General features: G+C 41.6%; 1 protein-coding gene across 8 annotated transcripts in view; it reads left to right on the top strand.

The window, feature by feature from the left end:
• Window positions 1-1881: 1881 nt before the first annotated feature.
• NCOA1 (nuclear receptor coactivator 1) overlaps window positions 1882-18549 on the top strand; it is a 218218-nt gene continuing 201550 nt past the window's right edge. For 6 of the 8 annotated variants that reach the window (XM_061433132.1, XM_061433136.1, XM_061433137.1 and 3 more), the window contains exon 1: window positions 1882-1971. The gene's annotated coding sequence lies outside the window, so the exon portion shown is untranslated. Of the gene's footprint in view, window positions 1972-2359; window positions 2505-18549 lie in introns of those variants that run through there. The other 2 variants (XM_061433133.1, XM_061433131.1) reach the window with 1 other exon arrangement.

The following is an 18549-nucleotide window of genomic DNA, read 5'->3' as shown; positions in this document are numbered from 1 at the left end:
CAGTGAGCAAAGGGTAGACCCGCCAGGAGACAGGATTACCTACACAAGTGGTGCGTTTGTAGACTTCACACAGTTTGGATTGGACCAGACTGGGAGGTATGTCCTACACGAGCAGATTAACCTGGCGAATAAGAGATACATAGCTCTGGGTATTTTCAGCGATTATTGCGGACTCTGCAGGTGGCGAGATGTTCTGCAAAACCAGGTGAGGGCAAGAACTAAAGAAATGCACCTAGAGCTCCAGGAATAAGAATGAAATGAGCCTAAGATGAATGTGGGGTGTGGGCTAAAGGTTCCTTTACGAGCAGGATCCGATCGAGGGCACGGCAGCGAAAGATCGCGGGATGGAGTACCTGCCTCTGGAAGGAATGGCTCGCTGACTCAGAGAGGTGTCAGGGAGGTTGGTGTTTTCAATGCAAAGTCAGATTTCAGTTAGAAGGGGTGTGAAGGTCTTAAGGATTTCTAGAGGTTGCTTTAGGGTAGAAAACACTGAGAGAGAAACCGCAGGAAACGCTGGGAGACAGCAACAGCAGGACTGGATTGAGGGAGGTGCCGACAGCTACCTGGAAACAGGAGTGCAGGAAAGGATAGCCGCTTTACAAAGCACCTCCGCAGCCAGCAACTCATTCATCGTAGGGACACCCGAGGAAAGACATAGGTATTACATTCCAGCCTCTGGAACTGAGAGGTGCTTTCACGTGATAAGGCGATCACGGCTCATAAAGCCTGTTCAGCCGCTGTTTGATTTCTCCAGTGACAAGGAACACTCTACTTTGGGAAGTAGCACTTCTATTATAAAATTTTTTAAAAGCGAGTCGAAAAGAAGAAAGCTGTAGACCCCCTTTGCGGGGAAAGCTCTGTCAATGACAGACATTTTGGTTAATTCATGGAATTGCACAGCCAGACGCTCCAGTCACATTTTTTTTTCCATCTGTAAAACGAAGGGGGCAGATGATCTTTCTTTCCCTTATCTAATAGCCTGTGAAATCATCCAGGCAACCAACTCCCAATTTTTCAGAATATAAAACGAGGCCCTCGGAGGTGCCTCGCTCTAAGTAATACAAGAAATCAACGGAGGGACAGGCCAGACCCGACTCCTCCCGGGTCTATCCCGCGCCCCTCGCCGCTCCGGACCTTCCCGGACGGGATTGGGCCAGCGCGAGGCTGCAGGCCGGGCGGCCTAGCTGAAAGCGCCCTGGGGTTCGAGGCGGCTTCCCGGCAGCAGTCAGAGGAACGCCCCGAGGGGAGGGGGAAGAGTTAGGGCCTCCTTTCCCACACTTCGTTAGGACGCGGGCCGGGGCGGGACCGCGGCAGCTCTCCTTAGGGCCTGCGGCCGGCAGGGGGCGCGGGGCGGCTCCGCGGTCCGCCGCCCCGCGGCGGGGGCACTGGCTGCCCCGGGCGAGCCGTCGGAGCTCGCGGGCACCGGGTCGCGGCGGCCGGGCCAGGTTGAGGGTTCAGGGGCAGCGCGCCGGGCGGGGCGGCGGGCGGCGGGGCGGGGCGGGGCGACCGGGAGCCGGCGGGGCGGGGCGGGGCGGGGCGCGAAGGGGGCGGGGCCGCGAGCGGGGGGCGGTGGCGGCGGCGGCGGCGGCGGCAGCCGAGGAGGAGGAGGAGGAGGAGGAGGAGGAGGAGAACATGGCGGCCGCGGAGAGCGGCTGAAATGCCTGTTCTTCAGGCCAGGAGAGCGGGAGTCTTGACGCGATTCTCGAAGCCTTCTCCTTAGACGGCCGGATCGCGGCCTCCAGCGCCTCGGCCGCCCTGTTCCCTGTTGCTCCGTCCAGCGGAGCCTGCGTCGGGTCCGTTCTGCATCCCCCCTGAGGGGGGACCCCCTGGCTCCGGAGGAGGGGGCCGGAGAGCCGCGGCGGCGGCGGCGGCGGGCTCCCGGCCCGAGCAGCAGCGGAGGCCGCGGCGGCGCCGCCACGGTCGCGGGAGAGCGCGGCGCCCGTCAGCGCGGCCCAGAGGCGGCGGCAGCAGGTGAGTGGCGGGCGGCGGGCGCCGAGCCTCCCGGTGGGTGCAGCTGTCACGAGCCGCGCGGCCGCCGAGGCCCTAGGGGGCGGGAGCAGCTGGCGCCCCCTCCGCCCCCCGCTCTCCTTTCTCTCCGCTAGTCCCCCCCTCCCACTTTCCCCGAGTTCTCCCTCGGCCTCGCGCGGCTGGAGGGGGCGGAGGTCGCAGCTGTCATGGGCACCAGCTGGGGGCTGCGTCGCGGAGGGAAACTGCTGCAGCAGCGACTTTGGCTTGCCCGGGTTTCCCAGTTGCCCTAGTTAGCGCGGACAGGGCGAGCATCCGCGGAGGGTGCGCGAGGCTCGCGGCGGCCGGCCCGGCGTGGGGAGCGGCGCCCCGAGCCCGCGGGCGCTCCCCGCCGCCGCCGCCGCCGAGAGGGGGAGCCGGAAGTCGGCGCCGGCGCCCCTCGGCCGGGGCGAGCGCGGTGACCTTGGCAAGCCGGGTAACCTCTCCGAGTCTTCGCTTGCCGGGACTGCGAAATGGGGATGACCGTGGCGAGCCTTCCCGTAAGCCTCAGCCTTCGACGGCGCTTCTGTTTTACACCCCGCGCACTTGCTTTTCCCATCTCCAGACAGAGGGATTTCGAAGGCAGAAATGGGATGGATAAGTGAGATTTTTTTTTCCTGTTGTGTCTAGGGTTTGGTCCCCATCGTCAGATTCCGCTGAAAGGAGGTAGGAGTGGAGAGTAGGGGGGGGGGGCAAACACGTCGGCTGGACGACTGAGGGGTGGGATGGGTTAATGGTCAGCCCGACCGAACTCGAGCCTTTCCCTAGTCGCTTGGAAGAGTAATGGGAGAAACCGGACACCAGGATCCCCGCTCTTACTACCCAGTTATGTTTTTGTTTGTTTGTTTTTGAAGCAGTCACTCCCATGTACTATAGACACTGCCTCAGTTGACGGTGTTAGAGGGAGACGGAGGGTTTGACAATAAAGCCTGTGTGTGTGACAAGGACAGTCCGTGCTGCTGTGGCTGCAGAGTTTGGTGGGGAGGAAAACTTTAAGCTGGAGGATGTTTTAGCTTTTCAGACTTGACTTCGTTCACTGTAGGCGTTGAAGAGGCAGGTGTCCTTGTGGAGAAGGTGACTTTTTAATTTTTTTCTTTTTTCTTTTGAGATGGTGAATTTTTAATGTCGAGTATGATGGTGGTGAATGAAGGATTCTTGAGTGAATTGCAGTCCCGGCACCCTCTGTTGATGCCAAGAGTAATCTCTGTGGCGATGATTTGTGAGGGCTGAGGCTTACACTTCACTGATTAAGAAATCTTCAAGTGTCTGTGTAAAACATTGCTGCGGTGCAGCCTAGATTATACTCTACAGCTGAAGGGATGGATTTCAGGGGTTAAATTTGAGGTTTGTCTTCAATTCTGGAATTGGTTGAAGGTTAGTCTCAAAAAAAAAAAAAAAAAAAAAGTTGGCCAAAGGGGCCTCTCAGCTTGTTTCACAGAAGCTGTGATGTAGTAGGAAGGGGGTCAGATTTCTTCATGTTGAGAATAATGTGAAAAGAAAGTATTTGCTTGGGTCTTTTGGCTCCTGAACTAGAAATAGTTTTGGGTTAAAGGTAGCAGTGGGATTTGATTTAGCTTAATAAATGGGCATTCCTTGTACTATTTGTTGTAAACTACATGCAACTGCAAATGTTTCTTTTATATCTCCTCTACTTTGTGGGTCTAATTTGGTTTTGTGAACTAGGTTTGGAAATGGTTTGCCTCTATTTCTTATTCAGAATTTATGCTTTGGAAACAATGGATCAAAAAGGGGGCCCGAATAGGGAATATATGGTATGGAGAGAAAAAGCAGGGGTGCTGCTTATAAGAACAGAGATTCCGTTTGATTTTTGTAGACGTTTTGCACTGATGATTTATTTCATTTAGTTAACTCATGATGAAGTTTGGTTTTTAAGGTGCAAAATTTGAATTTTACATAGTTTATAGTTAATCTTTTCTTCATTTCTTTCTGAGAAAATCTGTAGGATTGAATCTTTTAAATTGCTTTTTGTGTGGTTTAAGCCAAGGGAGTATTTTAGATCTGCATTTTTGGGTAAGTGGTTTTATTGAAAAAAGTGCTTGATGGGACTAATGGTGATTGTTCCATTTAAACTGGGATTATATAGACAATGCATTTTCCTCCCTCTTTCTGCCAACATTTGTTTTTCTTTCTCCTTCAATTCCAGGGTTTCATTTCTAGAAATCTGGGCTGGAAACAGAAGCAGCAGTTTGTATAATCCCAAGAACTTGCTTATGCCAGGAAGCTGTAAGGGTAGCATGAAGTGGGTGTGGTACAAAGATACTGCCAATATTTAAGAACAGTGTAACTGTTGAGGGAGTCTAGGGTCAAACTTTAATTTTTGTTGAATTTCCTGTTTTCTTTGTATGTGTTAATCTTTTGGTGGGCAGAGGATTGGGTTGCTCTGGTGCTGACTGGTACATATTGTGATAGCACTCACACATTTTCATGCTTTTGCTCTATAGGAAAGGGTGGTAAACGTGCTTAAATAATTTAAAGATGTTCCCAGGATGAAATGTCTTCATGTACTCTTGATCCTGCTAATCCACTGATCAGTCTTTATCAGGACTAAATGTTGAGTAAGTGATGAGGGTGGCATAGAGGTGCTGAAAGCTGGAGAGGGGAAGAAAGGATATTGGACATTCTTTGAAAATCTTTTCTCTTTTGGACTATATATCACAGTATGATTTATAATTCTTTTTAAAGAACATCTCTGTTGTCATCAATTTCACATACCTTCTCTTAGATATTACCTTCATTCCTCACTTTAGCTTGTCTTTATTGCCCTATCCCCCAGGGACTCCACATTGTTTGAATATGTTACATATCTTTTGGGGTTGGTTGGTCTTAAACCATATGGCCTAAAATAGCTTTCATTTTAGGGCAAGTATGGGAGGTCAACACAGGCACACACCACTGAATAGAATCTTCTAAGTCATCGGGTAGAGGAAATCCCAAGATGCTCATTATTCCCTTGGCCGTGATTTTCACTTTCTACCTATGATAATCAGAGTTTCTCAGGGGGCCATCAGCTGCTTTTCTTGCAGAGGTCTGGAAACATGTGGTGGGGTCCTTGTTACATTACCTCCACATATCGGTGCAAAAGAGGGTGGGACTGGGTGAAGTACATGTGTTTCAGGAGTTGAATAGCAGAGCACTGTATTTAGTTTGGGCTGCAGAACCATACAGATTTCTCCCCACCTCATATAGCTTTCCTAAAAGTGGGACAGACTAGACTTTAGGAAAGGACTTCTTTAGTGCTTTTCTCCCAGGTTAACCAGTAGCTTAGCTCTTGGTTGTTGGTCACTAAGGATGGACCGTGTGGTCTCTGACCTTTTTTCTTAACATCAGAGATGAGGTCTAGTCAATTCAAACCTTCCTTTCTCTCTTTTTTGTTAGTCAGATTTTGTGCCTCTTACCATATGGTGTCAGAGGTCATAAAATAGCCTCATAGCAACTGTGTGCCATTCTTGATTGCTTAGTTTAAGGAAGAGGTGCAGATTTTTTCCTTTAATTCTAGATGATGTTTTGTGGGTGCACCATATTTGGATTAACGTACCAATGGTTATTTTATATTTCTGCAAGATACTTGGTTGAAAAAGAAGAATTATTACAAAACACTGATTCCAACATTTAAGTCCAATTCTTAAAATGCAAGTAGAGTGGATTGTTGTATATCTGTGTGTCCTCCTCCATTTCCCCATCTGCAACACGGTACTGCTGAGGCTCCTTGAAATGACAGACTTTTAGAAAAGCTTAGTATAGTTGTCATACTTAGAAGGTGAAGCTGCAATCACTGGAGGAGTTGTAGAAGACTTCAGATTAATCAGTCTAGTCACCCTCATCTTAGATATAGTTGATCTAATCTCTCCCTAGTCTTTCCAGGAGGCTCTGAATGGTAAAGAATTCGCCTGCAATGCAGGAGACACCAGTTCAATCCCTGGGTTGGGAAGATCCCCTGAAGAAGGAAATGGCAACCCCCTCCAGTATTCCTGCCTTGGGAAATCCCATGGACAGAGAGGCCTGGAGGACCACAGTTCATGGGATCGCAAAGAGTCAGACACGATTCAGTGACTAAACAGCAATCTCTCCCCATGGATATGTTTCAGTGTGGAGGGTGGGGAAGCTGGGCTTTATTGGTAAGTACTGGACCTGAGCATCAGGAAAGCACAGGCCAGATCTGTAACACTGGGTGCCAGTACAGAGGTGAAATGCACCTATTAACAGGACCAGAATTCTAATAACACTGAATTATCCAATGTTTCCAGAATGGTGCTTCATTTTTGCCTTGTAATTTTGCCTGGCTTGTAACTTTGAGGCAATTTTTAAGCTTCTTTTGAGAATGGATGTTTGACTTCAGACAGGGATGATGTCCTGGCTCTTCTACTTAGTGGGTGTAACCTTGTGCTAGTTATTTAACCACTGTAAACCTCAGATTTTCATGCTTAAAATTGGAATAATGTACTTAAGCTCATATTGTTGTGGTCTTGGAATTAACTTATATTAAATAAGAAGATAATATTGGAACGTACTAAGACTTTATTCTACATTCCATATCCTAAACACATCACTGTCTAATCCATCATCAGATTATTTGATTCTTTTCTTTACAGTTTCTTGGATTTCTCTGTTTTTTCTGCCTCTACAGTCTGGTCCTGTCATTTTGCATATACAGTAATTAGCGTTACATGAACTCTGTGGGCCTTTATACTTAAAGGAATTTCTTCATCGTTAAATGAACACATTGGTTTGAGTTCATATTTCTTCCTGTGCTGAAATTCTGTGATTTATAACTGTTTGCCTGCATGCATTTATTTGCCTGACTAATTCATCCTACATATAAATGATGAAAAAATTCTTTTCTGAAATATTTTTTGGTATTACTGTTTTTAATGGACACTCTGTGGACAAATTTATCAAATGTAAATCATTTAAACTGTTCTTATATTTCTCATTCCAGTAAATTTATTGCAGATGGTGTATGCAGAAATGCTTTGTAAACTGTAAAGTGCTATACAAGAAAGTATTATAATCACTTGTAGATATCTTGCTTCTTTGATTATACATGTTTCGTTTCTTTATTTAAAGTGTTTCCTTTATCTTTATCTTTTGATCTTCAAAAACAGTCAAAGCCGGTATGTTCTCTCGAAAGCTTGATTTTTATCGTACTCCTTTAGCATCAGTTACTCAGTTTGTTCTATAAATAAATTCCTTTCTTCCTTTCCTCCTTTATTTATTTTTTTGAAAGAGTTTCTCTTATTAGTGTATGTTGAATGGGTTTTCCTAATTAGATTAAAAAATCCTTGGGATAACATGAACCACAAGATTTAGAGCAAAGAGGCCTTAATGGTAATTTGGAATAACCTTGTTAATAATGTTATAGATGAGAACACTAAGGCCAGACAAATATGTTAATTTTCATGGGTAACATAATGTCTTTACTTGGGCAGGAACCCAGGTATTCAGCTCCCAGTCTTCTTAATGAGAGTTACTCTTTGTGTTTGAAAGTTATTTCAAAGAGATTTAAAATTTTAAGAATTTTAGTAAGATTTTGAGTAATGTATAAGGTAGGAAGAAAGGAGTATTTTCGTTTTTTGGCCAAAAGTTGGCTGTCAGATATTATAATAAGGTATTAATCAGAAATTAATTAAGGCTGCTCTCTCAAAAAGCACAGAAGTGCCTGGAGAGAAATATATGCTTTTCTTGTATGGCCCTCACCCTTTAAAGCCAGTAAATGTTTATTGAGGACTGTCTCTGAGACACATTGAGACACACTGTATGCAGGTATCGTGCTTGCTCTACATGTTATATTTTATAAGGAAGGTTAAGTGGCTGTTATACGATTGCACAGCTTGTTGGTATTGGGGCTGACATTTGAGTCCAGGTCTTGAGACCTGGAATCTCCAACATACCTCTACACTGGCTTCTCTCCAAGCGTGTTAGCCGCATGTGGCCACATTGCACCCCTCTGTTCTTGTCTGGACTCCTTTCTGTCGTCTTCATGTGCAGTAGAGACGGCTGTAGTCTCCATTGCTTTCTGATGACCCAGGAGCCATGAAGCAGTTACTTAATGAAAGTATCACTTTAAGATTTTCATGCTGTTTCTGATCTCACCTTTGTACTTAGTAATGTTGATTCTTTGGTGCTTCTGGTCTAGCTTATCTTTGAATGGTTGGTTTGGAGTCTTAGCAATACAATTCTGCCTCTCAAGTTTTGTTAGTATTTGAATAGCTAGAGCTTAGGGTATTTTTTTTTCATTTGAAATAAATTGCTTGGTCATTCTCTGTGTTTCCACTTGTATTTTGAATGGTTGGTCTTAATCTGATAGCTTTAATATATTGCATTGTTAGTTTGCCTATATGGTTAAAATATTTACATGCTTTTATTATCAAGCACAGATTCAGTTGTTTAACAGAAGATATTCTGTTGTGAGTGTGTTTGTATATATACAGATAATCATACCGTATTTGACCAAATAGTTGAAGGATGAAGTGTCCTTGCCTTTCAAAATACCTGTATGTGTAATACTGGCTTTACTGTGCTGAGTTTGTTTGGAGGAAACTAGGGAAAAGATACTTGTTCTGCATAGTCTTAAGTCCTCCCTCCCTCTCCATTCCAGATGGTACAGGAAATCTGTTTTAGAATTTCTAAGGGTGTACTCAATCATTCATTCAAGACATAGTTATAAGAGTACTTGTTCAAGGTGCTGTGTTGTGAAAACATAGAAAAGTTAAATGATAAGATATAGATCCTGTTTTTACAGAGATTATGACCTAAGAGAGGTGATAAAATGACACACAAATACCTGTAGTACTAATTAAATGTGATGAGTGCGATGAGAGAGGTACTGAAATAGTATACTTTGAGGAATCTGGAGAGCAAGCAATTATTTTCATTTAAAAGAGATCAGAGCAAGTTTCGTGGAGGGCTTGTTGTTGGACGGGAACATTGAAGGCAGGGGATGATTTCTCTCTGAGTGAGGAGGAGGAGAGCAGTATATTCAGGAAGATTAAATAGCAAAGATGAAAGGACAGAAAAGCTTGGGGTTATTTTGGGAGTAATGAAGGGGGAAAGTGTAAGCAGGAAGGTGGCACCAGCTGAAGTGGGAGAAGGAACCAGATGTTCTGGGTGCAGTTGTAAGACATTAAAGGATTTTAATGGAGGGAGGTGGTGAGGAACAGTGAAGTTTGTAGATCTGGAAGAAAATGAAAAGTGCCAGTTTTCCAAATCTACGTGGATCTTTTTTTGGCAGGTTTTACACCCCAAATTTTATATTTTCATAGTTTTTGAAATGATTCCATATGTAAGGCTTACCACACTGGGAACTTACTCATTTTTATGTATATTTGAGAACAGACTTTTTTTTCCCTTTTCTTGGTAGAAGTTAGTACAAAATCTTTTTCACTGGCTTGTGCTTTCCCCCCTCCCCCCCCCCCCAGTAGCTATTTCTTTAAACAGTGTGTTATCATTTGGCATTCTTAAGATGATGCAGCAGACTTGTTTTTCAAGTGTAAAAATGTCATCTCCTTATGTAAATATATGTCACTGTATAAGTTAGATTGGTCATGCAAGTTGAAAGCCCCTGGCTCTCAATATAGTTCATGATTTATTTTACTGATTTATTTATGCCCTGCCATGTTCCAGAAAGGATTTAAAGCAGGATATGTCATGAAAAGTCTTGGACCTTGTTCGAGCCCTGTCTATTATTTGACTGAATCGCTAGCCAACATTACACTGAGGGAACAGTGTTGAAGACAACTGGTGTCACAGAATGTGCTGCAGTTGTGTCTTTTGCCAACTGGTAGTGATTCAGAGATGGATACAATATAATTAGACTACCTTTAAGGATAAGTCCTTCGAACTTTGAGAGCATGTAAGGAAAATTGGTTGGAAGGAACTCATGGAGGGCTTTGACCCTTGGGAGCCCAGGCACATTTAGAGCAGTGGTCTCTACAGTAGGGTTTATATAAAATTATCTGGGAAATGGGAGAAATACTAGAGGTCTGTTTGAAAGATTCTTTATTTTCAGTCAGCTGTGATGTTTTTTAGTTCATAGGAGCATGGGTAATTAGATTTTTAGATTTATTATTTTATTTTATTTTATTTTTTTTTAGATTTATTATTTTAAATAGTAGACTCTTAACATGTATTGTTGCAATAGGAAGTCACCATGCAGATCTTTTATAAAATATTTCATCCAGTTTAGCTGGTCATCTTGAGGCAAAGGACTTAAGTATTGTCTAATCTGAAGATGACTTACTAATTTTTCTTTCACGAAAACACAAATTTCAGATACAAATGTCTGAAATTTGCTGACATTTTCCTCTCACAGGTGTCTGTGAATTATATACTACCTAGCTGATATTTATGAAAATTAACAGACTTAATCTGTTGCTTTGGGATGATAGGTAAATTCATAACAGTGACCCGAAAAGTAACTACCTTTCAAGACGAAATCCACTATTATGAAGAGAGGTTATTTGGAATGGATATTTGGATATTTCCAATTCTAAACATCCAAAATTGATATTTGGAATTATTTCCATCATTATTGGGTTTAATTGCTGAAGATGATATGATCTTAAAACTTTAAGAATATTTTTATATGTACACTTGAACTTGAAAACAGAATTTTCTGACCTGTATAAAAATCTAGTAAAAACTGAGAATATATTAATTAAAAAGGCATTACTATCTGATTAGTTAGTAGGAACAACTGATTGTCATCAGGAAATATGGAAATGCACTATCTGAATTTTAGCGAAGACATTTGCATAAATGGTGAACAGGATTGAAGATTGAATATCATGTGGAGGTTTACTCAGTGCAGCAAGTGTGATGCAGTTCTTTCCTTTGTCTTACTCGTCTTTGTGAAGTATGTTTTTGGGCTATGATTACCGTTAAAACCAAATAAAACAATTACCTATTATGAAAATGAACCGAATTTAGAACCAGACTTTTAAGTTGCTATATTACAAAATGTGAAAGCAAAATTAAAAAGTAATTTAGTGTTCATTACGTTTTTCCTCGTATGGGCCGCTCTCTTATTGGACTTCCTTTGTGGTTCAACTGGTAAAGAATCCACCTGCAACGTGGCAGACCTGATTGCGATCCCTGGGTTGGGAAGATAACCCTGGAGAAGGGAAAGGCTACCCACTGCAGTATTCTGTCCTGGAGAATTCCATGCACTGTGTAGTCCTTGGGGTCATAAAGAGTGGGACACAACTGAGCGACTTTGACTTTTCACATGTTATTCTTAACAAAAATGGTGGTAGTATTAATAGTATTTATTAGGGATAGCACAAGCTGTGTCATCAATAGGTAAATTAAATGTTTAAAAATGGTAAATTAAAAAAAATGGTAAATTTTATTATAATAAGCATCATTTTATGTTTCCATTTTTATGTATGCTTTATAAGGCACATAATTTATTGGTCTAGTGAGCAATGTATATAAATTATAAATAAATATACCTATATGGCTTCTCATTCAAAACCTTTTTAACTGTGGGATATATGATAAAAATACTTACCACAGTTATATAGGAGGGGTTCTTTTTTTCTTTTTCTTTGTAGTATAAGTATTTATTACTCTGGTATTGTAAATCAGTTAAGGAGGATAACATTCTTGTTGGGACTTAAGAGAAGCTCCAACTCCACCACTAGCACCCAAAGTTGAAATTCTACTTAAACTATTTCTTGAAAAGTTAACACATGAACAGTGAAACATTATTATCATGTGGTGTACTAGTATTGCACATAAGTATATTCTAAATAATCCCATTGCTATGTATTTTGTGCATTCGATGATCTACCTAATCAAAATGTATTGATACATGCGCTTTATCGTACATATGTACTGTGTATGAAAGTGAAAGTGAAAATCGCTCAGTCATGTCCGAGTCTGCAACCCCATGGACTTTACAGTCCGTGGAATTCTCCAGGCCAGAATACTGGAGTGGGTAGCCTTTCCATTCTCCAGGGGATCTTCCCAACCCAGGGATCGAACCCAGGTCTCCAGCATTGCTGAGCCACAAGGGAAGCCCTAATCATACATTATCTGCTCCATACTTATCAGTTCAGTTCAGTTCTGTTGCTCAGTTGTGTCGAACTCTTTGCAACCCCATGAATCACAGCACGCCAGGCCTCCCTGTCCATCACCATCTCCCGGAGTTCATTCAAACTCACGTCCATCGAGTTGGTGATGCCATCCAGCCATCTCATCCTCTGTTGTCCCCTTCTCCTCCTGCCCCCAATCCCTCCCAGCAGCAGAGTCTTTTCCAATGAGTTAACTCTTCGTATGAGGTGACCAAAGTACTGGAGTTTCAGCTTCAGCATCATTCCTTCCAAAGAACACCCAGGGCTGATCTCCTCTAGAATGGGTTGGTTGGATCTCCTTGCAGTCCAAGGGACTCTCAAGAGTCTTCTCCAACACCACAGTTCAAAAGCATCAATTCTTCAGCGCTCAGCCTTCTTCACAGTCCAACTCTTGCATCCATACATGACCACTGGAAAAACCATAGCCTTGACTAGACGGACCTTTGTTGGCAAAGTAATGTCTCTGCTTTTGAATATGCTATCTAGGTTGGTCATAACTTTTCCTTCAAAGGAGTAAATGTCTTTTAATTTCATGGCTGCAGTCACCATCTGCAGTGATTTTGGAGCCCCCCAAAAATAAAGTCGGACACTGTTTCCATTGTTTCCCCATCTATTTCCCATGAAGTGATGGGACCGGATGCCATGATCTTCGTTTTCTGAATGTTGAGCTTTAAGCCAACTTTTTCACTCTCCTCTTTCACTTTCATCAAGAGGCTTTTTAGTTCCTCTTCACTTTCTGCCATAAAGGTGGTGTCATCTGCATATCTGTGGTTATTGATATTTCTCCCGGCAATCTTGATTCTAGCTTGTGCTTCTTCCAGCCCAGCGTTTCTCATGATGTACTCTGCATGGAAGATAAATAAGCATGGTGACAATATACAGCCTTGACGTACTCCTTTTCCTATTTGGAACCAGTCTGTTGTTCCATGTCCAGTTCTAATGGTTGCTTCCTGACTTGCATATAGTTTCTCAAGAGGCAGGTCAGGTAGTCCGGTATTCCCATCTCTCTCAGAATTTTTCACAGTTTATTGTGATCCACATAGTCAAAGACACTTACAAGCACATCCATTAACTAAAAGTGTTGCATAACATGTAAAATGACTTACCATACATACCATTTTTTAAAAGTGTTTAAGTTACATTTATTACATTTTTGTATATCTCTTTGGGGACCTTATTATTGCTTTAATTTATTTTGGCATACATAGTATTTTTTGTCACATAGATACCTATTGTACAACATATGTAATTAATATTACATAGGACACACTAATAATTATACATGCCCTATTAAGTCAGATCATTTTTAGTCAATATACTTATTATAATAATCAATTCTTAATTACCAATTTTAGGAAGAGTTCTTAAGAACCCTTGGAATTCATGGACTAAGAGTCTCTAGTTAGGCTTTGGGTGAGTGGTGTCTGTGAACATTCTGAAATTATGTATATGCAAAATTCTATGAGTCTTTCTCTGGAGAGAAATTCATCAGATCCCAAAAGGGTCTGTGACCTCCCCAAAGGTTAAGAACCTCTTTTGTTAAGGACTGGGACCTCAATAACTCCATTCATCCAGTCTTAGTCTTTTGCCAAGTTTAATGGATATATCTGATGTCATTACTTAGGCCCGCAGTATGACTGGATTTGCAGTCTGTTTTTCCATTTTGCAATAGATGTGATTGCAGTGCCTTTGGCCTTTACAGTTGTTTGAGCTCCTATCTGTTTGTTGTACAACTACCTGGTCTTTATCACTTAGCAGCTTTTAGATATCATTTCCCACTTTTTCCCCCAAAATCCCAGTGAAAAAGAGTGGATCTTTTGTATGAGTGTGAAGATGGCAATGCATGAATGTATAGAAGAGCCCAGTATCAATTCGTGTATAGGGACACCCTGCTGGGTAGGCTGGAATTTGCAGTTGTTGTGGTTTTAATCTCTTTGTAGCATCTGAATCTCAGCTCTTCAGAGTCCTTAAGGTCTGATTTGACATATGCTAAAAACACTTTCCAAGTCCTATCAGCTCTTTACATCTGTTCCTTTTTTCCTCACTGTCGTCATTCTAATCTAGGCCTGATATTTGTGAAAGTACCCCAGAATGGTCTCACTGTCCCCTGGGAGTTGCTTCTTCAGTCTGTCCTAAATTTTGTTTTGGAACAATCATCCTAATTTTTATTTTCATTGCATTACTTTGTTTAAACCCTTCAATGGCTCCTCATTACTGTCAAGATAAAGTTCCTTAGTCTGGCATTTAAAGCTTTCCAGTGTCTGGCACCAACTTGCTTTTCTGGTCTCATTTCCCACTCGTCTCCCCTAATGAACTGCTCAAAGTAAAATCGTCAGCACTGTCCCTTATACATCCCTTGGGCTTCTCTGTTTGCCACCCTTTATTTTTCATTTCCCTGGAATGTTCTCCCTTATCCTGTGAAATTCTGCATATTCTTTAAAGCTCAGCTCAGTTTCCAACTTGCTTGTTAAGTGTTCAGACTGTAAAATTTGAAAAAATCCCTTCCTTCGATGAACTCTTAATATTTATTTTCTTTATTATTAACTTGACACTTTATACTGCATTTATACTTTGGAGTTTTTGTTTTCATGCATCCTGTCTCCCAAATTAGGGTATGAGAATGGCAAAGGGGATCATGTTTTATTATCTGTCCTCTGCAGTGTCTTGTACTTGTAGATATTAAAATATTTGACAACTTACATTGATTAAATCATGATAGTACTTAAGTACTTATTAATGTACTTAGAGAAATAGGCCTTTTTTGTATGTGTGCCCTTGGAGCTCAGTCAGTAAAGAATCTGCCTGCAGTACAGGAGACCTGGGTTCAATCCCTGCATTGGGAAGATCCCCTGGAGAAGGAAATGGCAAACCACTCCAGTTTCCTTGCCATGAAAAATCTCATGGGCAGAGGAGCCTGGTGGGCTGCAGTCCATGGCGTTGCAAAGAGTCGGGCACGACTGAGTAACTAACACACTGGAATACTCATACAACATATCTAGGAATCCTCTTTACTGGTTTCAGAGTATTTGGGAAATTGAATTGGAAATCAGATGTTGCTCAGATGGCTTGTAAGTCCTACAGCACAAGAAGTCGGCTGTCAGGGGCTGTGTTCAGAAGTCTGGGGGTAACCTGGTGACTCTTTGTTCTCCAGTGTCTTGCTCCACTTGCCTTGGATAATAGAAAACCTTGTGTGTGTTCAGCTCTCTCCTTTGCTTTGCTGGAGACACAGACTCCTAATATCTTGAGGAATACTACATTTCTGTTTTAATTTTTTAACACATTCTCCTCAATAGAAGATAAAGTTTGATGGAATACCTGTTGTTTGCATGTAAGGGGCACCATGAGGTAGTTGTACCTTAGAGTTTCCATCCTTCAGGGAGATTATAATTCCTATAGGGAGTCTCCTTTGCTTTTAGTCATACACGAATAAAAAAAAAATGTCATAAGGGAGTATATAACTGGTTTACTTAGTTGCCAGATGAGATATGGGGAACTCCTCTAGCACTTATTTTTAGCACTCTCTTGAAATTTATTATCATTTATACCTTTCTTACCAACCACATTGTAAATAATAGGAAGTAGAGACCATTTATTGTGTTAGTTATATATGCCAGAACCACAGTGCATTTCAAGTCCTTTACTGTAGTATACATGTAAGTGTGTTACCCGTGTTGCCAGGAACATGATCTGGGTAGGTTTCCTGCAGGAAATGGAATTTCAGTTAGATTTCTAGGATTTGAAATGATACTTGTAGCATCATCCCTTGGAATATGTTAAAAAAAAAAAAAAGGTGGGGTGGGGGGGATTCTGTAGTTAAAATAATGAAGTACAATGTTTGCTCAATACCTGAACATGGAACCTCCTTGGTTACTATGCTTTTGGCACTGAAGTGACCCATGTCACTTCGTCTTGTAACCCATTGACCAAAAGTAGTCACAGGGCACTACTTGTGGAGCTAGGCAATGTGGGCAAGAAATGAATATTCAGTGATAGTAAACATCTGTGCCCCACTACAGTATAGCAGACTTGGCTTTCTTCAGAGCCATGAATATTAGAATTGGTAGCGTCCTGCTTGGAGTCATTGAAATAAAGAAGAATTGTTTTTGTGTGTCAGTCTAAAGGGGACTTTATTATTAAATTTATTTGTGAAAAGAACTTGTAGTTTTGAATGGTAGCTTCTTGAGACAGTTAAAGGAGAAATTTTTACTAATGTCTCTAGGAGTAGATACTATAAGTTGTTTTAGTTTAGATGGTTTGCTACCACCTTTAGAGTAGGTATTTGAAACAGGTAGGAAGTGTTATTTGGCTTCAGTAAAACTGATCCAGAATTTTTCCTCATGTACTGCTAAGATTATAAGGTGAGAAAAGAGAGAGGACATAAAGAGCTTTCAGATTGTATTAGAAGCCATGTACTGTCTGAGGATTTCTTAAAATTTCTCTTTACAGGTCTTGGAAGTCTTTTCTTTTCCTCTTATCAACATATTATTGCTAATTAATTAAAATATGTTTTCTCCATTTTCTGTTTGTCTTTTAATGCTTGGTTTGATAAGGACTGGCTGGTGGTTAAAATGTTGGCCAAGTGTCCAGGATTTGAAAGTGCAGATTTTATACATGTTATTTATACATGAGGCTTATTTTCCCTATGACTTAATTCTAATGTCACCAACCCTGAACTTTTTAGACCTTAGGATTTCTTTCTGACTATGTTCTAGTATTTTCTTCCTTTTTAAATTAAAAATAAATCATATGTGTAATACATGACTATATTCAAATAATAAGTTCAAGGAAATGGGAATATATAGAATTAAAAGGTGAAAGTCTCCATAGTGAACTTGATACTGGTAATTTAGGCTGTGTAGTGTCCCCTTTCCCCCCTTTCCAGGTGTTGCTATATCCTACCCCTTGGCCAGGAGGTGAGCATGTGACTTAGGCTTGGTCTATTAACACTCCATTTCTCTGGAAATAGTGATTGCTACAGGATGGCCATATGACCAAAGCAGGTTCAGACCCCCCTTCCTTGAGATTGAAAAGCAGATATTGGACATGGGACAGGTTCATTCCTTTAGAGTTGCTAAGGTGAGATAGCGTGTGCTTGGCCAAGTAAAGAAACCTATGTGCCATAGGAAAGAATGCCAACATAAAGACAGAAGCTGAGTGACCACAGACACACTCACAGATGCACAGTCATATAGCCTCACACGCTTGCATGTGAAGCATGGAGTCGTTGGAGTCTCTGGCTCCACTTGAACCTTAAAGTAGATCCACTTTGTATTTTCCGGTTAAATGAGCTACTCAACTGCCTAACTTGTGTGAGTTTGAATATTGAATTTCTGTCTCTTGGAACTGAAAGAGTCCTGACCAGTTCAGACCCCTGTTGTCAGCTTCCCTCTCCTTCCCTCCCCTCTACCCACAGGATCAAGCTTTTTGAATTATTACAGGCTTTTAAAAACTTAATATCATGAAAATCTTTCTGTGTTAGAATATGAAGGAGCCATTTTACTTTACATAAAATTCTGCATAGAGTTGCATTAGATGTATTTTCCATAGTTTATGTAACCATCCCTCTTTTGATAGACATTTAAACTAGTTTTTCTGTTTCAAGATATATTTTGGTAAACATGCTAGTTTGAACTTGTTTTTGTATATGTATGAGAACATACCTATGGAATTAATGATTATGCATATTTTAAAACATTGATGTCCTTTCAAAACATTTCTCCAAAGGCTCTACCAATTTATGCTTTCACTAAGAGTATATGATAGTCACTGCTCTCCCCTGACTTTATCAGCTCTGGATATTAATGGTCATTTCTATTTTGGCCCTGTCTGGTGGGTGAAAATGGTATAAAGCATTGTTGTATTTGAAGTTCCCTGACTATTGATACAGTTGATCATCTCTCTGATGTCTTTTTATTGGATTTTTCCCCCAAGACTTTCTTTATTCATATTTTTTTCATGTTCTATTGGGCTGCTTGTCTTTTAAAATCGCGTCCTAGCCCTAGTATACTCATGATGTAATCATTTTATACTAATGAGGGATGGCCTTGGTAAACTGCTGATTCTGCTTCCTAGTTTGAAAGAAAGATGTGAGATATCTACTACTCCAAAACCCACGTCTTATTTATTCACAGATGTCCCTGGATATTTAATCGGTTTATATGTGATGACTTTGGATAGCTGCCCAGTTCATTTGTAGAGCTTCAGGGTACACATCTCAAGTAGATGGTCTATGGGTAAAATTGAGGTAATTTTATGGCTGAAGTAAAAAGTTGAGAAACTGTTTATTGGAGAATTTTCCAGGTCCAAATCATGGGTTTGTGATTTGTGATTGCATGGAATTTGGGCACTCACCCATTATACATTGGTGCTGAATCAGAACCACTTTCAGAGGAAAATTTTGACCCTGTGAGGAACTATTGTCTTGGCTCACCTCCATGGAGAGTTGGGTTAG

Source organism: Bos javanicus, chromosome 11 (genome assembly GCF_032452875.1).
Source record: "Bos javanicus breed banteng chromosome 11, ARS-OSU_banteng_1.0, whole genome shotgun sequence".
Lineage (NCBI taxonomy): Eukaryota > Metazoa > Chordata > Mammalia > Artiodactyla > Bovidae > Bos > Bos javanicus.
The sequence above is the reverse complement of the archived record's forward strand: the minus strand, read 5'-3'. Positions and strand labels throughout refer to the sequence as shown.